Here is a 17,714-nt window from a genome sequence, read left to right on the forward strand (position 1 = left end):
CCAGAGATGCAGAATCACTTGCGTTTTTGCAGACAGCCTCTTCTTTCTTATCTTCCACCTAATATCTTCGGGAGCAGCTGTGGTCTGCCTCAGGGATTCTCATGCTCAAAGGCAGCGTGTGGAGCTGGGCCAAGCTGGTAAAAATGGCCCCGTATACTGCTTCCCTCTAAGTAGGCCTCTTCAAAAAATAGAGGGCTTGGATAAAAATGAACAGTGTAGCCCTATCGTACAGAAATGGCAAAAGAATTCACAACAGAGTTTCTGCAGAGGCGGCCGTAGTAACCCTGCCAAGGGACTGACTGTGGAGTTTGTCTTCTCAGACTCTGGATTGGCACGCAGTCTGTCTTAAATCCTCCTTGGAGCTGGATGCAAAACCTCCCTCTGCTTTCGGGTTCTTCCATTTGTTGTACGGACATTGAATTTGAAATGTCCTGGAGCTGAATGGAGGACGAAAACAAATGAATAAGGTTAAAAAACTCCACTGCTGTTACTGGGAATGAATAGCAAAAAGCAGCTTTTGTCTGGGAGACGGGTCCTTTTCTGTGTGGCACTTCAATGGCCTGGAATTTGGGACAGGCTGTAATTTGACCCCGGGATGAAGAGAATCGGTAGCCTGAAAGAAAAAACAAGTTGGCAGGAGTCAGTGTATTTGGTGCTGTCTGCCGCTTTTTGGTTTTGTTTTGAAGTTTTCATGACCGTGGAGTAACTGTGCTCTGCATTCATCTCCGCTGGGATGTGTCGCAGATAGATGATGCTTGTTCTCTCTAGCTTTTTCAAGCAATGCTGCACTTTCCACCTGGTTGTTGTTTCAAAATTACTTAGGAGGATATTTCTCCGTGACTGGCACAGGCGTATCCGCTCAGGGATATTTCGGGGCAATATCCTTGTATCACAGTCACAGAAAAATATGCTGGTGACTTTTGGCATGGTCAGATGGTTCAGAATGCACCTTTCCCCTTCACAGCGATAAATTGAATGCCTTAAGGAGACACAAGGAAGCACCTGAAGAGCAGATAATGGATCAGCACAAGCTTTATGATCCTGCTCTGAAACTGAAAGCCCTATATGCGTTCGGTTCTGCTATTGTCATATGGGTTTGTGAGGGTGAGAAAGGGCTCTCTGTAACTGGATATAACAGGAATTTCAGCTGAAATAAGAGACATGTCATCTCCAGTTGTCTCTCCACTCTTACTCCACAAGCCATACTCTGAAGCAGCAGGCTGTGTTACAGCAGACTGTGTTAATGTAGAGCACAGTACTTCATGTGGGGCCCTCTGTTTTAACACTGGAATCTGAAACAGTATGAATTGGAAAAGCAGTAGGAGCTTCCAGAGCTGCTCTTTCAAAGGGGACAAGCAGTCCATCGGAGAGAAAGAACTTAAAAAAATTATATTAAGAACAACAAAAACCAGCCAAGCTAATTCCACCACACATAGTTCAGCAAAGAAAAGGATTCATCCTTAAATCACTTTTCTCATCTTTCCTTCTCAGTCTGTTCCTGTGGTAGAGCTTTTCACGCTATTAAAATGTCGTATGTGGGTCTGTATGTGTAGTTTAGATTTCCAGCAGAGGGAACAGTTGTCTTTCTCACATTTCTCATGCTGAAGAAATATTTCTGTAAAATAATTTTGACTTTGGGAGAGAAGTGGATCTCAAGATCTGTGAAATTCATGCTGCCTCTTTCCAACCAATTCGTGGCAGTAAACAAGACAGTAGGATGGTGTGGTGGGTTTAGCACAGCTGTAAATTCTTCAGGGAGTATTTCTTATAGTGTTTTATGAATCCCGTTCACAGAACCTGCTTTATCAGGAAAAAACACTGGATTGGAGCCAAAGCCTCAGTCAAACTGATCAAGCCAAAGAAGGAGACTACAAGGGAGCGGCTGAAAGCAGCAGCAGCAGCAAGCCCTCCACGGCATTCTGAATCCCCGGAGACAGTAAACTCTCCATCTGCCTCCCAAAAACTGAAACATCGAGAAACTCAGGATAATACCTCTCAAGGGTCAACCTCTATGGAAGAGTGAGACAACCCTGGGGGTTCTTCCAACAAAGGTAAGGAACGCCCAGCCTAAATTCATGAGCTGAACGGTATTTCTTAAAAAGATTTTAAAAATATTTTTTAAATTATTTAAAAAAGATTTTTAAAATATTTAAAATATATGGCATGTTAATAGTCCAGCACATTATGTTTTATATCCCTTTCTTTAGTAAACTAAAAGTTTTAGTAAGCAAAAAAACCCTAAACTAAAAAGCTGAGTAAACTAAAAGGTGAGGGGGCTGGGTGTGTGCGTGTGTTGTTTGTGGTGTGGTTTGTTCCTTTTACCTACTTCTTCTCCCTTCAGCTTTTGTATATAGTTTCTTGGTTTGCCTGAATGTATTGCATGTTCCTGAATAAGTTGGTGGAAATACTTCATTTACTGAGGTTTTGCAACAAAGCAGTTTAAAGTTGGACCAAATAATGTTATGGTTCGTTAGCAACTATTCTTCAAATAGGTAATAGCTGGTCTTACAGCCAGAGCCAGGAGATGGCGCACGTGCAAAAGAAATAACGTAGAAAATGCTAATTTATTGTAATCTCATTATTTTGGAGGATGATACCGTGTCTTGACTTTGAATCAAACTAATGATTTCTGACTGTAAATTGATTAAGTGATTTTTCGAATGCTTTAAGGCAAACGTAAGGAAGATGGAATGATTTCTTTTTCTGTTTAGTTAGTTCATCCAGTAAATAAGGTGTTCCTGATGATGGGAAATTTTAAAGCAAGCTCCTCAAAATAAATACTCTGTGATCTTTATTAAAGGTAATATGTATCCCAAGCTTTGCTTATTCTATTGAGGTGTCGTGGTTTAGCCTCAGATGGCAACAAAGAACCACGTGCCGCTCGCACGTGCCTTCCTAATAGAGGAAGGATCGTAAGAAAAGGCAAGACTCTTGGGTTGGGACAAAGGCAGTTTAACAGGACAGCAAAGGGAACAGGCAAACAACAACAACAACACGGGTAGGGGAATATACAAACGCGATTACGGAACCGCCGCTCCCCGCCGCTCGCCGACCGGCCGGCCCCGGGACGCCCCAGCCCGCTTTTAAGCAGCAACTTCCTGTCCCCTCCCCCGGCAGCTCAGGGTGGGCGTGGCTCACATGGCATGGAATACCAGGGAAAATTAACCCTATCCCCACCGGAACCAGGACATGAGGTCACTTCTGTCAGCTTCTATATAAAGATCGTTTTCCTCCAGGAATACTTTTCAAGAAACAGTTTTGAAATTCAGCCTTAAATAATAACTCCTGTCTTCCCACTAGGGAGTGTGGGAAACAGAAGAGCAGCTGAGGAGGGTAGACCTCTTGTTATAAACCACTGTGAGTGTCTGTAGGACTGAAGGTTTTGTTTTCAATGGGTTTTATATTTTCCTTTCTCCATTCTAATTCTTTGAGGTCGGTGATTCACTTAAAATAAAAATGTATGTCTCAGATCATCCATGTGATTCCGGGAGATGTTAAGTGTTTAACATGCATCCAAAGTTCAGCTTGGGAATTTGGGCTTGGGTTTCCGCAGAACAAAGCCCTTGTGGAGTGCCAGAGGTAACAGAAGGGCTCTAGGGCTTCATTCTTTTTGGTGGTGTATGAAACACTTATGCTGAGATGATGAGCATCAGTATTAAAGCCTAGAAGACACGTAGGAAATTTGAGTATAGTATCACCAAGTAACATGTACACCTATTTGGTTTTACTTTATTAAGTAAAAACCTTTTAGGTGATCTAACTAATTTCTTAATGGACTGGCTTATATTTTATGTATATGTGTTAATCTATGCATTAATCTGAGTCAGGTTAACAGTGATTAACTGCATTAATCAGTCCTCTAAATATACGTGTTAGTCTGCTGAGCCTTTTTTGGTTTTATTGGTTATGTAGTCTTTAATCTGTTTTAAGATGCGTTAAGTTTTATTTACAAGGGTTCTTTTACTTTTTTTCTTCTTTTTGGGATACTTGGGTGATAACAATTTAGGTGCGCAGTGCAAAAAGATTGCTTTTTTGAGAAACGAAATCAAGGATAAAAGAAAGTCTCCAGAGTCTCCATCAAATCATCACTCTCTCTAATTGGCTTTTATTCTGATCTTGTTCTGACATCCCATCCTCTCCTAATGAACTTCTTTCTTTCCTGGAAGTGGGAGATTTCTAGCACCTTCTCTTTAGCATTTATCTTCCTTTATTTCTGACAAATATTTTAAACCAAATAAAAAAAAAAGCCCATGCGCTTAAAAAAACACACACCTTGACAGAAATACTTAGCATGTCATTAAAATACTCTAAATACAACCACAGTTTAGTGAACATGGATTTAAGTTTTCCTGTAGAAGAGGAATCACTATTGCACACTGTGGATTATTTCTTCAATGATGTGGCACATTTTTAGGGGACCTCATGGCATTGAGTTTGTGTATGTATATTGGCTGTGGTGCATGTTAGAAGTAAGTGAAGTTGCTATGCACTTCGGTATTTTTTTGCAATCACGTACTTGCATCGTGTCCAGTGATTTGCTGTTGCTATGCTTTCTACAATGTTGTAGTCCTACTAAAATAAAAATGTAATATATAAGCAGTCTCAAATCCTAGAGATTTTTCCAATATTCTGTGCCACTAAATGCTAAAACTGGCAGGGTTTTTAACATCTTTGCTTTTAAATAGTCTAGCTTTGAATATAGAGTGGAAGCTCCTGGGAAAATTATTCTGTGCCAAGTGTCTTGACATTTGCATTCAAACCTGCTGTTTAGCAAGGTTTCACACTTCCAGCTATGAAAATTCATCTTGAATTGAGCTAAAGTTTCTGTTTCTGCTGCTTCAGTTTTGACAAGTTTTTTTGGAAGAAGAAAGTAGATTTGTTCTCTTAAGATTAGGAGTAACCTTCACCTATCACCCAGAATTCTTATTGCCTGCGAGTCACGACCTGGTGGCTTCTGAAATGAATGTGTGGGTCTAGTCCCCACTCAGTGTTAGAGAAATGCGCGCAGCACGGGCAATACGCTACGGGGAGCTCAGCAGAGAGGCCAAAAGATCTCATCTCCGTTCTTACTCTGAGAAGTGGTCCTTCTGCAGCACAACCAAGGACACTGGCACAGCGGCCTGTCACCGCCCATTTTGGGATTTGTAGAGAATGTTTGTCTCCGGGGCAATTCATAATTCTGGCGTCTATGGAGGGCGTTAAGTGCATCTACGAGGTCAAACACAGATTTGCATGGCAAGCTTTAGCTACTAATTACCCCTACGGGTGTGCCATAAACTTCAATTCTGAAGAGAAAGTGCCAACCATGTGCTATGGAGCCTCCACAGACTGTGGGACAAAACGCTGTCTCTGAAGTCGGCTTCCAGGAGTCATCTAAGATGACAGTAACTCGGTCCATTTCTCTAATACAGCTTTGCCGCTGCTCCGTGCTTTGAACTCTCTGCCCGTTGTCTCTGCAAGTTGTTCGTTTTGACCACTGCACTCTGCTGTGTTTTCACCATTTACTTACTATTAGTTAAGCAAGTACTCCGTAGAAATATAGAGGATCTTCATCTCATTAAGGTTGTTTCCTACAGCAAATTCTTTAAATTTGGTTCTATTTTATGTGTGCTTTAAGGAATTACATTTACCTTACAAGAAATGAATTAGCCTACCTCATGGCTAGGAAAGATGTCTTCAGCCTTCTGAATCTAAGTAGTATTCTAGCAGGTAGTTTTTGTTGTTCTCATGCTAAGATCCTAGGAATTCCACTTAAAAACCGTTGCACCAGAGCATCGTAAGAGCAGTAGAGTTTTAACCTCATAGAGACTGAGCTCAACACAGCAAAGATCTAAAACTGAAAGCAATTAGCTTATGTGCAGATGATGCTAGATAATTTCCAAATCAGCATTATTTCTCTTCAAATAAGAGCGTGACTTCTGTCAGTCTTTCCTTATTCTATTTTATTACTGAAGTAAGTGCTTATAAAATGTACCTGCAAGGAATAATGTTATGAGAATTTCACACCTCACTTATCTTTTCTGCATTCATGTCTTTGCTCCTATTCTTCCTCCTTTCACGGTAATTGTTGCATGTATAATATCAGCCCTCCCACTGGCACTAAGCAGCCCTTGTCACTCCCACACTTTACAGAGAGCACACATGATTGAAAAACTGGTGGCAGAAGTTTCCTATCCAATACTGAGCTGTTTATGGAAAAGCTTGCAAAACTAGCGCCTCTGATGTGTAGTTTCTTTGTGCCTGCTTGTCATGCGTGTATGGGCAAACACAAATCTCCCAATGCTATTTTTCATTGACTCGCATTTATTTACCTCTCTCCCCCTCAGTGCTAATGGACCAAAACCAAAAAAAGGAATTCCCGTCACGGAGGCAGCAACGATAATGTTGAAATCTCAGCAGACTGCGATAAAACGCTGCTGTGTGGAGCTGGGTCCCAGGACTTCCTCAACCTCCGCTGTTCGTCTGCACACTTCCACCCCCATCTCCAGGCTCAGGGCAGACCAAAAGGCGTGCGGTGCATTTGGTGTGCCAGCTGTTAGTACCAGTCAGGCTACTTCGTAGCTCCTGCTTGGGTGAAGCACGGCTTCTGGTGGCGTTCAAGAACAAAAACAGAGCACTAGTATTTTCATTCCTACTTTTTTCTGGTTTAATTGAACAGATACAGGGTTTCCTTACTCTTGTAATGTTATCAACTTGACAGACCACATTTGGATGTCAGTTCTATTATGGTTCCTTGCACAATGGTTCACAGCAGTGGTTAGAAGATGGCTGCTTCTACTCTATAGAGAGTGTTGTCTCTATAAAACCCTCTTGATCACCTCAGTCTTGCATAGTGCTAGAACGCATTGGAGACTGACCTGAAGGATTAGCCTTCCTGTGTTTAATTGCCTGTTAAGTTTTGTGTTATTTTCAGGCTATAATTCAGAAAATAATCTATGTCAACAGTACCTTGAGGTGGAGTTTGCAAGCACCAGACAGCATGGTAAGCTTGTAGCGTATACGAATGCCCTAAACCTCTACGTTAAGACTTTTTTCATTGCATCCATGGGAACTGTCCTGGAGCCTTTTAGTTAAATTAACATGATATAATGAGATGTAGTGACACAACACCATTTTGCGAATGTGAGTCTAAGTACTTCTGTTTTTCTATTGAGAAGCTTTTGATGGACATTTTCCCCAAAATAAATTATCAAAAACAATGCTGACACTGAAACGAGTTGCCTTGCCCCAGCAACAGCCCGTTGAATGCACGTCCTGCAGATCTGTTGCTGATTTTTCTGGACAATGTTCAATTCCTTCCCTAAGGGAGTGAAACAGCAATAAAAAAAAATTCGGGGGGATATGGGAGGGGGGGATGATGACTGTGTGGGGAGTGAGTGGGTGCATGGTGGGAACACTGGTGCAGCAGCAGCACTACCTGCTTAGAAATTTGTGGAAGACTTAATTTTCAGGCTGGTTACCAGCTCCTTCCAAAGAAACAAACTGAGAAAGAGACAGCAACTTGTTGAACTTCTTCGGTATTTACATTACTTTGTTTACAGTTGCTGCAAAAGCAAAACCCAGAACATATTTCTTTGTGCAAAAAGTAAGTGGGAAAACCAACGTGGATCCTGAGCAACTTGACTTGGAAAAGGAAAATGGTTTCTACTCTGTCCAGCCTTTGGCATCCTGTGTATATTAAGTTGTTAATGTTTTCAAAGTGACTTAGTTGCACAGGTCCTATTTTCAGAAGGCAGACTGTAGCCAAGTCTCTTAGAGAATCAGAGGAACGTAAGATCTGTTTGTTCAATGCTTGTTTTCTGTTTTTCAGTGTCCAGGCCCAGCAGTTTAGAGAGCAGTAGAAACACTTCCAGCAGTAGTTCACCTCTCAGTTTGAAATGTAAAGCTTTTACAGCTGAGTTCTGAAAAATGGTAATTGAAATCCCATGAAACTGTGGGATTCTGCAAAATGCCACTTTCCTTCCAATTAAATTTGAAGACTGTTGTTTTGAAATTGTTGTGTTATGCAATCTGGACATGGCTCTCTTGGGAATCAAAACTGCTGGCAAGAAGCGTATTTCTAAGGCTGATTCTGGCAAGGGGTGGCTTTTAAGGCAGGCAGCCTAGTTTTGCTTCAGTCTGACTGGCATCGTATTGTGGGAAGTATCACGCCACTCCTAGGCTCCTTTTACAACACCAGGTCTCTGCTGTTCTAACTCTGTAGGCAGCTTGTGTATGGAACCAGTGTGCTCTGGAGACTTGCTTTTGCTGAAATTGAGCACCCTTGAAGGATGCCAGGACACTGGAAAAAATCCACTTTCTGCTTTCCCACTGGCAGGTTCTGGCTCTCAGGTCACACACAGCCAAGGCGGGGAGATCTTATAGTGGCACAGAGATGGTAAAGAGGCCCCCTTACTATCTGTGTTATTCCAATTCTTTGGACAAGTAGTTGTGCTTGTTTAACACAGGGGATTAAAGACTGTAAGACATTTCCTAGTCCTGATTTTTCAAAGCTCTGACTGCCTTGAGTTCTGTGGGAGAAGAAAGTAAGGTCAAAAATGCCAGCCAGCCTGTGTGGAAATGGCCCTGTGTGATGAAGTTCCTACCTCAGTGAGAAATCTACTGAAATGAGGGAAGAGCGGTGTCTTTAATGGTATTTATGCTTCTCCTCAGGTTCCTTAGATCATATCCATGGTAGAACTGAGAGCCTCAGCAGCGAAGATATGGTGCCAAGCGGAGAGGCACCATCCCTTTCACTCTTCTGCCTTCACCCTTCACTCTTCACCCTTCTGCCATCCGAAGCCCTAGCAGCAGGTGTGAGTCCTCCTCCCACAGGAACAGTTTGATCTCTTATGATATACCTCAGAAGAGTACTCCATCCCACCCTTACGCAGGCAGGCAACGGTCTGCCTAACCTGGCAGTGTGACGGTAACTTTGGAAGGGTTTTTGGAAGAGAGCAACAGGTTGCCTCCACCAAGTGTAAGTAAACAGAGCTAAGTAGCCCATCTCAGACGTCAAAATGTCTCTCAATGTCAAGATGTTCAAAGCTGATTCAGGGGGATGAGGGGCATAAGGAAACATGGAAGGATGAGAAGATCCTTGTTCATACGTGTGGAACTTGCAGAGAATCTTGCAAAAATGAATGAAACAGTTCCAACAACTAAGGCAAGATTAAGTTTCACGCAGCACTCTGCTAGTTTATTTTGGTGTATTAGCAAGCCAGGCAGATAATGCACAGCAAGTACTATGTATTGGACTGCTAGGGCTTTTTAATATCAAACACTTGTGGTCGAGGTTTCGGATTATATCATCAATTCTCAGATCCAGGTATTTTTATTTGTGAACTGATAAGTTCTCTGTGCAATTTTCAACTGCCGAATCTGTAATTAGAAATGAAACCTAACAGCAGTCTTCAATTGAAGTGCAAAATACGCAGTTGTTAAAACCATCTCCTAATCTGAAAATACCATCAGTGCATTTGAGAGAGAAAAATTTTCTTGCGGAAGGAAGTTCTCGATGCTTTCACCGTGCTGCCTGTTCGTGTGCTGACTGGCACCGTGCTGTTGGTTCAATAACTGCAAGAATACGTTGCATGCTGAAGTGCTTTGTCAGAAATGAAATGTTTGTTTTCTAGATGGCATTTGTCTTTTACTGCTCAGACAGTGCAGTAGTGAGGCAGTGCAGTATCGAGCATGTTAATATCTTAAGAACAATTCATTGACAGTGTAAGTGAACAGATGTTTCTGTTTCGTGAATGCCTTGGTAACAGTATTGAAATTAACAGACTTGTACCATTATATGACATCAGTAAATTCTGGCCCTTGAATTTTCAGAGCAATATTTAAATATACCTCCTATTCCCTCATAATCCTAAATACAATTCTTAGCTTTCAGAAATGTTTAAAATTTGATTTATTTTTTTTTGTCTGTAACTACCTGACCATGTCTCCATTTTCATTCTTTCTGTGACCCATGTTCCTTTTCAGCGTCCGCACAGTTTAAATGAGACTGCAATGATTTCATTGCACTGATTTCTGTTAGAAACTGATGCACTGTATCCCTCTTGCTACTCCTTATGTCCTTCTCTCCATCAGGAACCTTCACGGTCACTCAAATCGATTCTCAGTCATTCATGTCCCGATAGCATGAGGCACAGAACAGGCAGGGGAAATAGATCTACTTCACTGTATATCCCCAGGGTATCTGTTGTTCTTGCTATGAAGGCAACAGCTCCCAACTTACCACAGCTTTTGCAAGTGTATTAATACCTATCAAAGTATCCTGTAACTCTTAGCTGTTGTTTTAAAGGCTGCCAGGTCACTTGCATTAATTGCTCATAAAGTATTTCCAGTGCTTGCTCATAAGCATGCGTGGTTTTGGAGGACTAGTCATTCTATAATGTTAATGTGCGTAACAGCAGTTTAAAGTGAAGTTAAAAATAACCCTAACGCTTTAACGTTTAGTTGAGCATAGAAATCTTTCCGCTGCGCTGTTACCATTGATGGTGTTCACTTCTAGAAAATGAGTTTTGTGACTGGAAGAAAGATTTGGAATGCTAGTGAAATGAATATATTAAGCTTTAACATACTCCCCAGAGAAAAATAAAGAAATAAATTCCATGAGCTTGTTACAGCATGTTTTTCATGAAGACAGCATGTTCCTTAACTATTCTGAGCATGCCTCATACTAGTAAGTCCAATGGCAGCTGATCAAACATCACCATTTTTGGATTGCATGGACCATCCCCAGGAAATATTCATTGTATATTTTCTTTTACTGACAGGTTAATTGTCTGACTTGAAATTTGCAAGTTAGTTGTGGGCAAGCAATCGTATTTCCGTTTGTGTAATGATTTTTGGTACATTTCATTAGATTGTACATGCAACTTTAGACATATATAGTATATTGACTGGGAGAGGTGAGGAGAATCAATGGAGAAGCAAAGAAACTTTCTTGTAATGCTATCACATCTCCCCAAGGTATTCTCTCCTGTTATATCCCTGAAGTTACAGTAGAGTGTTACCCAGATGAACTGTATTCTGGAAGATGACAGCCCATCACTGATGTTTGCTGATACCAATGGGACCGTGGAGGAGCCCATGAGAGGAAGCAGCTCCAACAGCACTCCCGGGTCATCGGGCCCCCAGGGGGATCAGCAGGTGGTTTGGTATGAGTATGGGTGTGTGCAACCCACGGATGCAGCTAGTAGTATGTGTGTTTGGTGTTGCTGATGTCTGGGTAGCATTTGTCTAAACACTGTGCCAGGTCTTAAAAGGCACCGCCTGCATGCTGCTCTGAACGTTCTCCAGGCAGTGTTTTCTAGTAGGACAAAGTATGATGAAGAGAAACAAGGAGCAAAACCCCAGCCCTTCTTTTGACGCTGTTGTGCCTAAAACAAAGTAGAAGCCTGACCTAATCTCACGGCAGGCTTGGCACCTGATTCTCACAGGTGCTGAGCATTCCCCACTCCAGGAGAAGCCTAGCAGGGTCCTCTGTCATCGCTGCACTATGCACCCCTCCTACCTACATTAAAGAAGAGTTTCACAGGTCACATGCGCGTGCGCTGAACCCAGACCCACTATTGATAAGTAACCACAATGAAAAGCCAAACTTCTCTGCCAAGGACAGAACCAGATACTTGGCTTAAGTAGCTTAATGATAAAGCTGAAGAGCAAAAGTGTGTGGCTTTAGCCATGGAGCTGTTAAAAACAATTCTTGCCACAGCCACATTGTATAGAGGTAAACATGTAGACTTCAAGGGTCACATCTCAGCCTTCCGTGCTGGGACTGTGTAAACACAGAGAGGCCAGGGTAATTACCCACTGCCTTCACTACAGCTGCAGCTCAGTGGATCCTTGACTCCGCAAGCCAAGTGGTGCTGCCTTTTGAAAGTTGTTTTATCTTCCATACAAACACTGGAAATAACGCAGCCTTTCAGGGGAGATGCCATTTCAGTTGCAAAGGTGACATCTCACATACAAAAGTGCCTTCTAAGTATGCATATAAGAAGCTCAAGTATTGTATAAGAATGCTGTGTAAATTGTGTTATTACATCCTTGCGTGCATGACAGCCCACGTCCTAAGCGATATGTGGGATTTTGTCTCTTAGAAATCCGTGTTTATGCCTCCAAGAACTTTGCTCAGTATAGAAAGCAAAGTAATTTTGTATAGATGTGAAAGAAATATACTTTTTAAAATCCATTTATCTGCAAAGAATTTCCTCGTATGTTTCTGTCCAGAGTGCCATCGTCTACTTATATATATATGACCAAATGCGTATCTTTAATTCTATTACATGTTCGTAAAGCTGTTTTTCTTGCAATAGACTAAATCCTTAAAAACGTACTTGTTTTGCTGGTTCTGATTTAATCTAGTAAAAGTTAAAACCGATTCAACTGAGGATGTTTTTGTTACCTAGTATGTAGTAATCCCATTCTGGAAACTACAAAGCTGCTTATAAAAAAAAAAAGACTGAAACAAAATACATGGAGAGAAATTATTCATCTTTCATCATGGGGAGAATGGCAAAAGGAACTTTCTGCCTTCTCTGCAATTTTAATTGAGAACCATAGTTGTGCAACAATTTTAAAATTATGTGGCATACAGTAATTTTAGAACATACTGAGTGGTTTTGCTAAATGGAAATTCTCCCAGAAATTCCCTCTCAATATGGATTCTTGGCCAGATCACTGAAGACTGGTGTGTCTCCCTTGTTTCATCTCCTTTTTGGAGGCATGTGCTCGATTGCCCTGCAGGCTGGACTGCTGAGGAATGGACCTGTGAGTCATCAGTTACTCTACATCTGCTTTTGCTATAAATACCTGCCCAGTCACTTACATCTTATTTGTTGTTTTCCGAGTTATTTACAATTATTTACTTTCTAACGAGTTTGAATAAAAATGTACTTAATACTTACATAGTGCCTTTCAAGTACGGGATAATTTTAAACACAGACATTATAGCATGGAACAACTTTTGAAGCACACAGTGCTGTGGTGCTTGGGCCTTCCTGAGAACATTAAGCAAAATTTTGGTATTGGTGCCTGTCCTGCCACGGCAGGTGCAGTCATTTTGCAGTCTGCTCAATTCGTTAATTGTTCTCAACCCTTCTTTGAAAGATGCAGTGTCACGGAATCACGGAATCTTCAGAGTTGGAAGGGACCTCTAGAGATCATCTAGTCCAACTCCCCTGCTAGAGCAGGATTGCCTAAAGCACATCCCTCAGGGCTGCATCCAGGCGGGTCTTGAAAGTCTCCAGAGAAGGGGACTCCACAACCTCCCTGGGCAGCCTGTTCCAGTGCTCTGTCACCCTCACTGTAAAGAAGTTTTTCCGTGTATTTGAACGGAACTTCCTATGTTTTAGCTTGTGCCCATTGCCCCTTGTCCTGTCGCTGGGAACCATTGAAAAGAGCCTGGCTCCGTCCTCCTTAAACCCACCCTTTAGATACTTGTAAACATTAATCAGGTCCCCCCCTCAACCTCCTCTTCTCCAGGCTAAAGAGTCCCAGCTCTTTCAGCCTTTCCTCATAAGGGAGGTGCTCCAGTCCCATAATCATCTTGGTTGCCCTACGCTGGACTCGCTCCAGTAGTTCCCTGTCCCTCTTGAACTGGGGAGCCCAAAACTGGACACAGTACTCCAGTTGTGGCCTCACCAGTGCAGAGTAGAGGGGGAGAATGACCTCCCTCGACCTACTGGCCACAGTCTTCCCTATGCAGCCCAGGATGCCATTGGCCTTCTTGGCAACAAGGGCACACTGCTGGCTCATGGATAATTTGCTGTCTACCAGGACCCCCAGGTCCAAGGCTCTTGTCTTCCAGGCAAGAGCCACCATCGGGTAAGAAGTGAGGTGGGAGGGAAAGCGAGGCCTGCCCACAGCTGCTCTTTGCCTTTCTGGGCTGTCCAGAGCAGTCATCAGTAGGATAAAAGGATGTTTCTGCGTGTCAAAGCTAACACAGGGGAGAAGTCAATTGTGTTTAGAGAGACAGAAATCAGAAAGTCCTCCCGCCTTTGGGCTGGTGGAGCTGGGCAGGTGGAGCTGCTCTGAGGCAGCAGGACTGCCAGGAGAGGCTTTTCTGTGAGGGAAAAGTGGAGGGGGCAGAGCTGACAGACCATTTTCGGCTTCTCCGTTCCTTCCGAGAAGAAAAGAGGAAGCGTGATGAAATAGCGGCTGTTTCGATTTGCACAACTTTGAAGGCTACAGAGACAGGCTGTGCGTGGGGCAGGTGGCCGAGCCTGGCCATTGGGAGTGCCGGCAGCAAGCTGGCGAGCCGCCGGCTCCAGCCGTGCACCGGGATGTGTTGAGCACCAGGGAAAAGGGACCCTAGGATTCGGCACACGGGCTGTTCCCAGCTCTGCCTGGCAAAGGGCCATAGGATGCTGGTGTTTCCTGACGAGGCGTGAGCTCTCTGGAGACTGCAAATTACGTGTGCTAAATAATTCTGTGAATGGTTCTGGACGTAACGCTTCAAGTAACGTCGTTCAATAATGGAGCGCCTCGGTTTGTATACGTGGCTCTTTAACTCTCTAGACCACGTTTTCTACTAAAGGACAGATTTTTGAAGGGGATCCTATCCCAAGGAGGCAGCAAAGTAGCCGGCAGGTTTCTGGGAAAGCCAAGGGCTGTGCTGTTGGCAGCACCCGCTCCCTGCAGCGTGCTCAAACTCTGAAGTCAGTGAAGATGTTTAACGAGAGGAAACAAATTTTTCTTAAAGTTGCATGCATTGCATGATGATGGTATATGCTTGAAGTAAAAGAAATGGCTGCTTTGGCAATTGCCGCTAGGGAGTTGCGTGCTCTGCAGTGACAGAGTATCTCCTTACCAAGGAATCTGAAGCCCAGGTCCATTAGAGAGACACATTGTCACGGAAACATTTTTCCTATTAGATATTCTCCAGCGGTTCCTCCCACTTGGAAGCTGATCATGAAGTGAACAGACCTTTTCTGAGTTCAGTTAATTGAGTTCAGAACATAAAATCTCCAGAAGAATTGAAAAATAGAATTTACTTTTTTCTGTAATGAGGGAAGTTCCAAGTGTAAGTGTATTGTAAAACTGGCTAGTACTTAGCTTAGAAAAATGACACATCAAGAAACACCATGTGTTTGGAAATTATTTCTGATCATCCAGATGTTTGGGGCCATATTAGAAGTTCATCCAAAGGTAAAAGACTTCAAGACAGAACATGGAAGAAATGCTCCAGAAATCACTGAGTTCATGTGAAATGACTACAACCTGGATGCTAAATGGATGTAAAAAAGATTACACAATTTTTTTATTTTTTTTTCTAGCTAACATGGATCCCACTGTGCTGAGAGCATTTGAATTGTAGTTCTGCATTTTTCATGGGGGATGAATCAGTTGTGGGAAGCTTCATAAAAAAATTTTATCCTAATCATTGCTTCTCTGCCCACAAGAGTCATGGAATATAAGATCCTGGCAGCACTGGAGATGTTCAAGGCAAGATTGAAAACTTGGAATATTTTTACAAATTGCCAGTACCAGGCAGAATTAACCTGACATAACATTGCAGAGTCAAATAGGTCAGTTACTAAAAATAACAAATGCAATTATTGTTATGAAGGGATGCTAGACTGAGGAAATAGGCTGGGTCGTGAAGGTCTATCTTCAAAGCTGGTATTAGAGGCTGCCATAAGAACTAAGAGAATGGCATCAGCTGGAAAGTGGTGAAAAAATTATGATTTTGATAGGACTGGCAGGAGTCTAAGGTGACTGGGAGAAGCTATGGCAAGTTTCGCAAAACCGAATGGTGTTTTTCCAATCACAAGGATTTCTTCAAAAGTATGAAGACAACAGTATACAAAAGGGAGCTGCTGTTAACAAGCTTCTCAAAAGGGAAAGTCCTTAAAAGGCTAACTTGGGTCCTAAAAACAGTGAAATGTGACTTGGTGAAGTGTAACACAAAGTTGAGGTTAGTCCTGATGTGGAGGATTGTGAAGAATCCCATCAAAGGGTAACATGGATGAGCGGGCAACCCAGTGGCAGACTACCTGTGCTTACCCCTGCTGAAGCCATGGAAGGGACATTTTGTTGACTGTCGGGGTTTTTCCGGGGATAGCGGTAAGGGAGTGAAAGTGGTTTTTACTGAGAATAGGAAGGTGAAAATGTCATTATTCCAGAGAAACTAGGAACCTAAAACATGTCCAAAATAAAACACAGAATGCCGTGGAAATTAACGACAGCTCTCTATCATTCCCAGATGCTGTTCCGATCAGCTCTAGTTAAAATACTTGCATGTTTTTAACCAAAGATTATCATAATTGAGGATTATGTAGCTCTGATTGTGAGGCTATGCCAAAATACGTAATGCATGTGTTGCGTACCAGAAGGAGGAAAAGCAATAGGTCTAAGCATTGGCATTAGCCTGTGAAAAGCGTGTATTGCACAAAGGGAAAAGAGAAGGAGCCTGGCTCCCAGGTGTAAGAAATCAAGCAAGTGACAACCCATGGTGTGATTTGAAAGTCATGCTAAAGGAGAGAGTGATGAGGAAGGGAAAAATGAAGCTATTGGTGACGTTCATTGCACCAGGTGCTTATGGAACCAAATAGATTAATATAATATCATAGTGTTTTAATGCATTTGATTTATGGTATAAGAGTTTATGGGAGGGGTGAACAGCCTCTCCTTTAAGGAAACACCATCAGGTAAAATATAAGAGGCTCCCACTCTTCTCCAACATCAGGTGCTGGCTGCTTTCAGATTCAGGATGGAGCTGGGCTACCACACTAGGACCAGTGGGCACCTTCTCCATATGAAAATCCCAGAAATTTTCAAGTCAAAGATCACCTCACTCACTTTTTCGGTAGTTGTCATGCTCTGAAAGTGTGAGACACATTAATGGCAAGTAAAGCATATTTTGTCTTTGGAAACACACTGCTAAGCAAGAACATGAGAGTTTGAGAAAGATATTCCAGCTGGAGAAGCACAGCTCCCCAGTGGACTGCTGAGGCATCTCTAGAGACTTGCCTTGGAGGGAAGAGGGAGTTTTCTGCAAGAAGTAAGTAGAAAAGTATGTCTGTGAAGGACTGAAGAGAGCATTTTGTAATGCTTCTACTCTGATTGTTTTACCATTTGGCAGGGTATTTTGAAGGTTATGGCATGTGGAAGTCTATGTTCCCTTGCTGTTTTAAATATATCTGACCAAAATTATCCCATTCTTGTTAAACCTGTGCAAAATGCTTCCCTGCACCTTTGCAAGAGGATTTTTTTCTCTAGTTATTTGAAACCTGAAATTTGTGTGCATGCGTGCACTCTGAGCCCATAAAACACCTAATCCATAGATCTGTGTGTTTCAGAGCTGTTGGTTACCTGGGGATGTTCAGCTGCAGCATGTCAGCCTTCTACACAGATAGAAAACTCTGAATCAATTTGAGAGTGCTCCTGTAGGACCCTTTGGCTATTTCTGAGTGAAAGTAGAATACTGAGAATCAGGGAAAATCTGTGAAGTAAAAATCTTGGGAACTTTTTTTAGAACTGCAATCCTCTGAATAAAGATTGCTTGCTCATAGAGTTCAAGGAGCATCTGGGTGATGCTCTTAATCATATGGTTTACAGAATCACAGAATCACAGAATCTTAGTGGTTGGAAGGGACCTTTGAGATCACCGAGTTCAAGCACATAAAAAAAAAAAAAAAAGCCATACAAAAAAAAAAGCACCCACCAACTAAACTCCACACCCACAACCCCACACACAACACTCCACCACAAACCAATAATCT

At 42.4% G+C, this 17,714-nt stretch overlaps 1 long non-coding RNA gene across 1 annotated transcript; it reads left to right on the forward strand.

Annotated features, from left to right (window-relative positions):
* The first annotated feature begins 1,326 nt into the window (after positions 1 to 1,326).
* On the forward strand, positions 1,327 to 12,849 carry LOC134515203 (uncharacterized). Its single transcript, XR_010070915.1, has 3 exons — positions 1,327 to 2,051; positions 6,327 to 6,982; positions 8,653 to 12,849. It is a non-coding gene; the product is annotated as an uncharacterized LOC134515203 (long non-coding RNA).
* Positions 12,850 to 17,714: the final 4,865 nt, after the last annotated feature.

The sequence above is a fragment of the Chroicocephalus ridibundus genome, chromosome 4 (assembly GCF_963924245.1).
Source record: "Chroicocephalus ridibundus chromosome 4, bChrRid1.1, whole genome shotgun sequence".
Taxonomy (NCBI): Eukaryota; Metazoa; Chordata; class Aves; order Charadriiformes; family Laridae; genus Chroicocephalus; species Chroicocephalus ridibundus.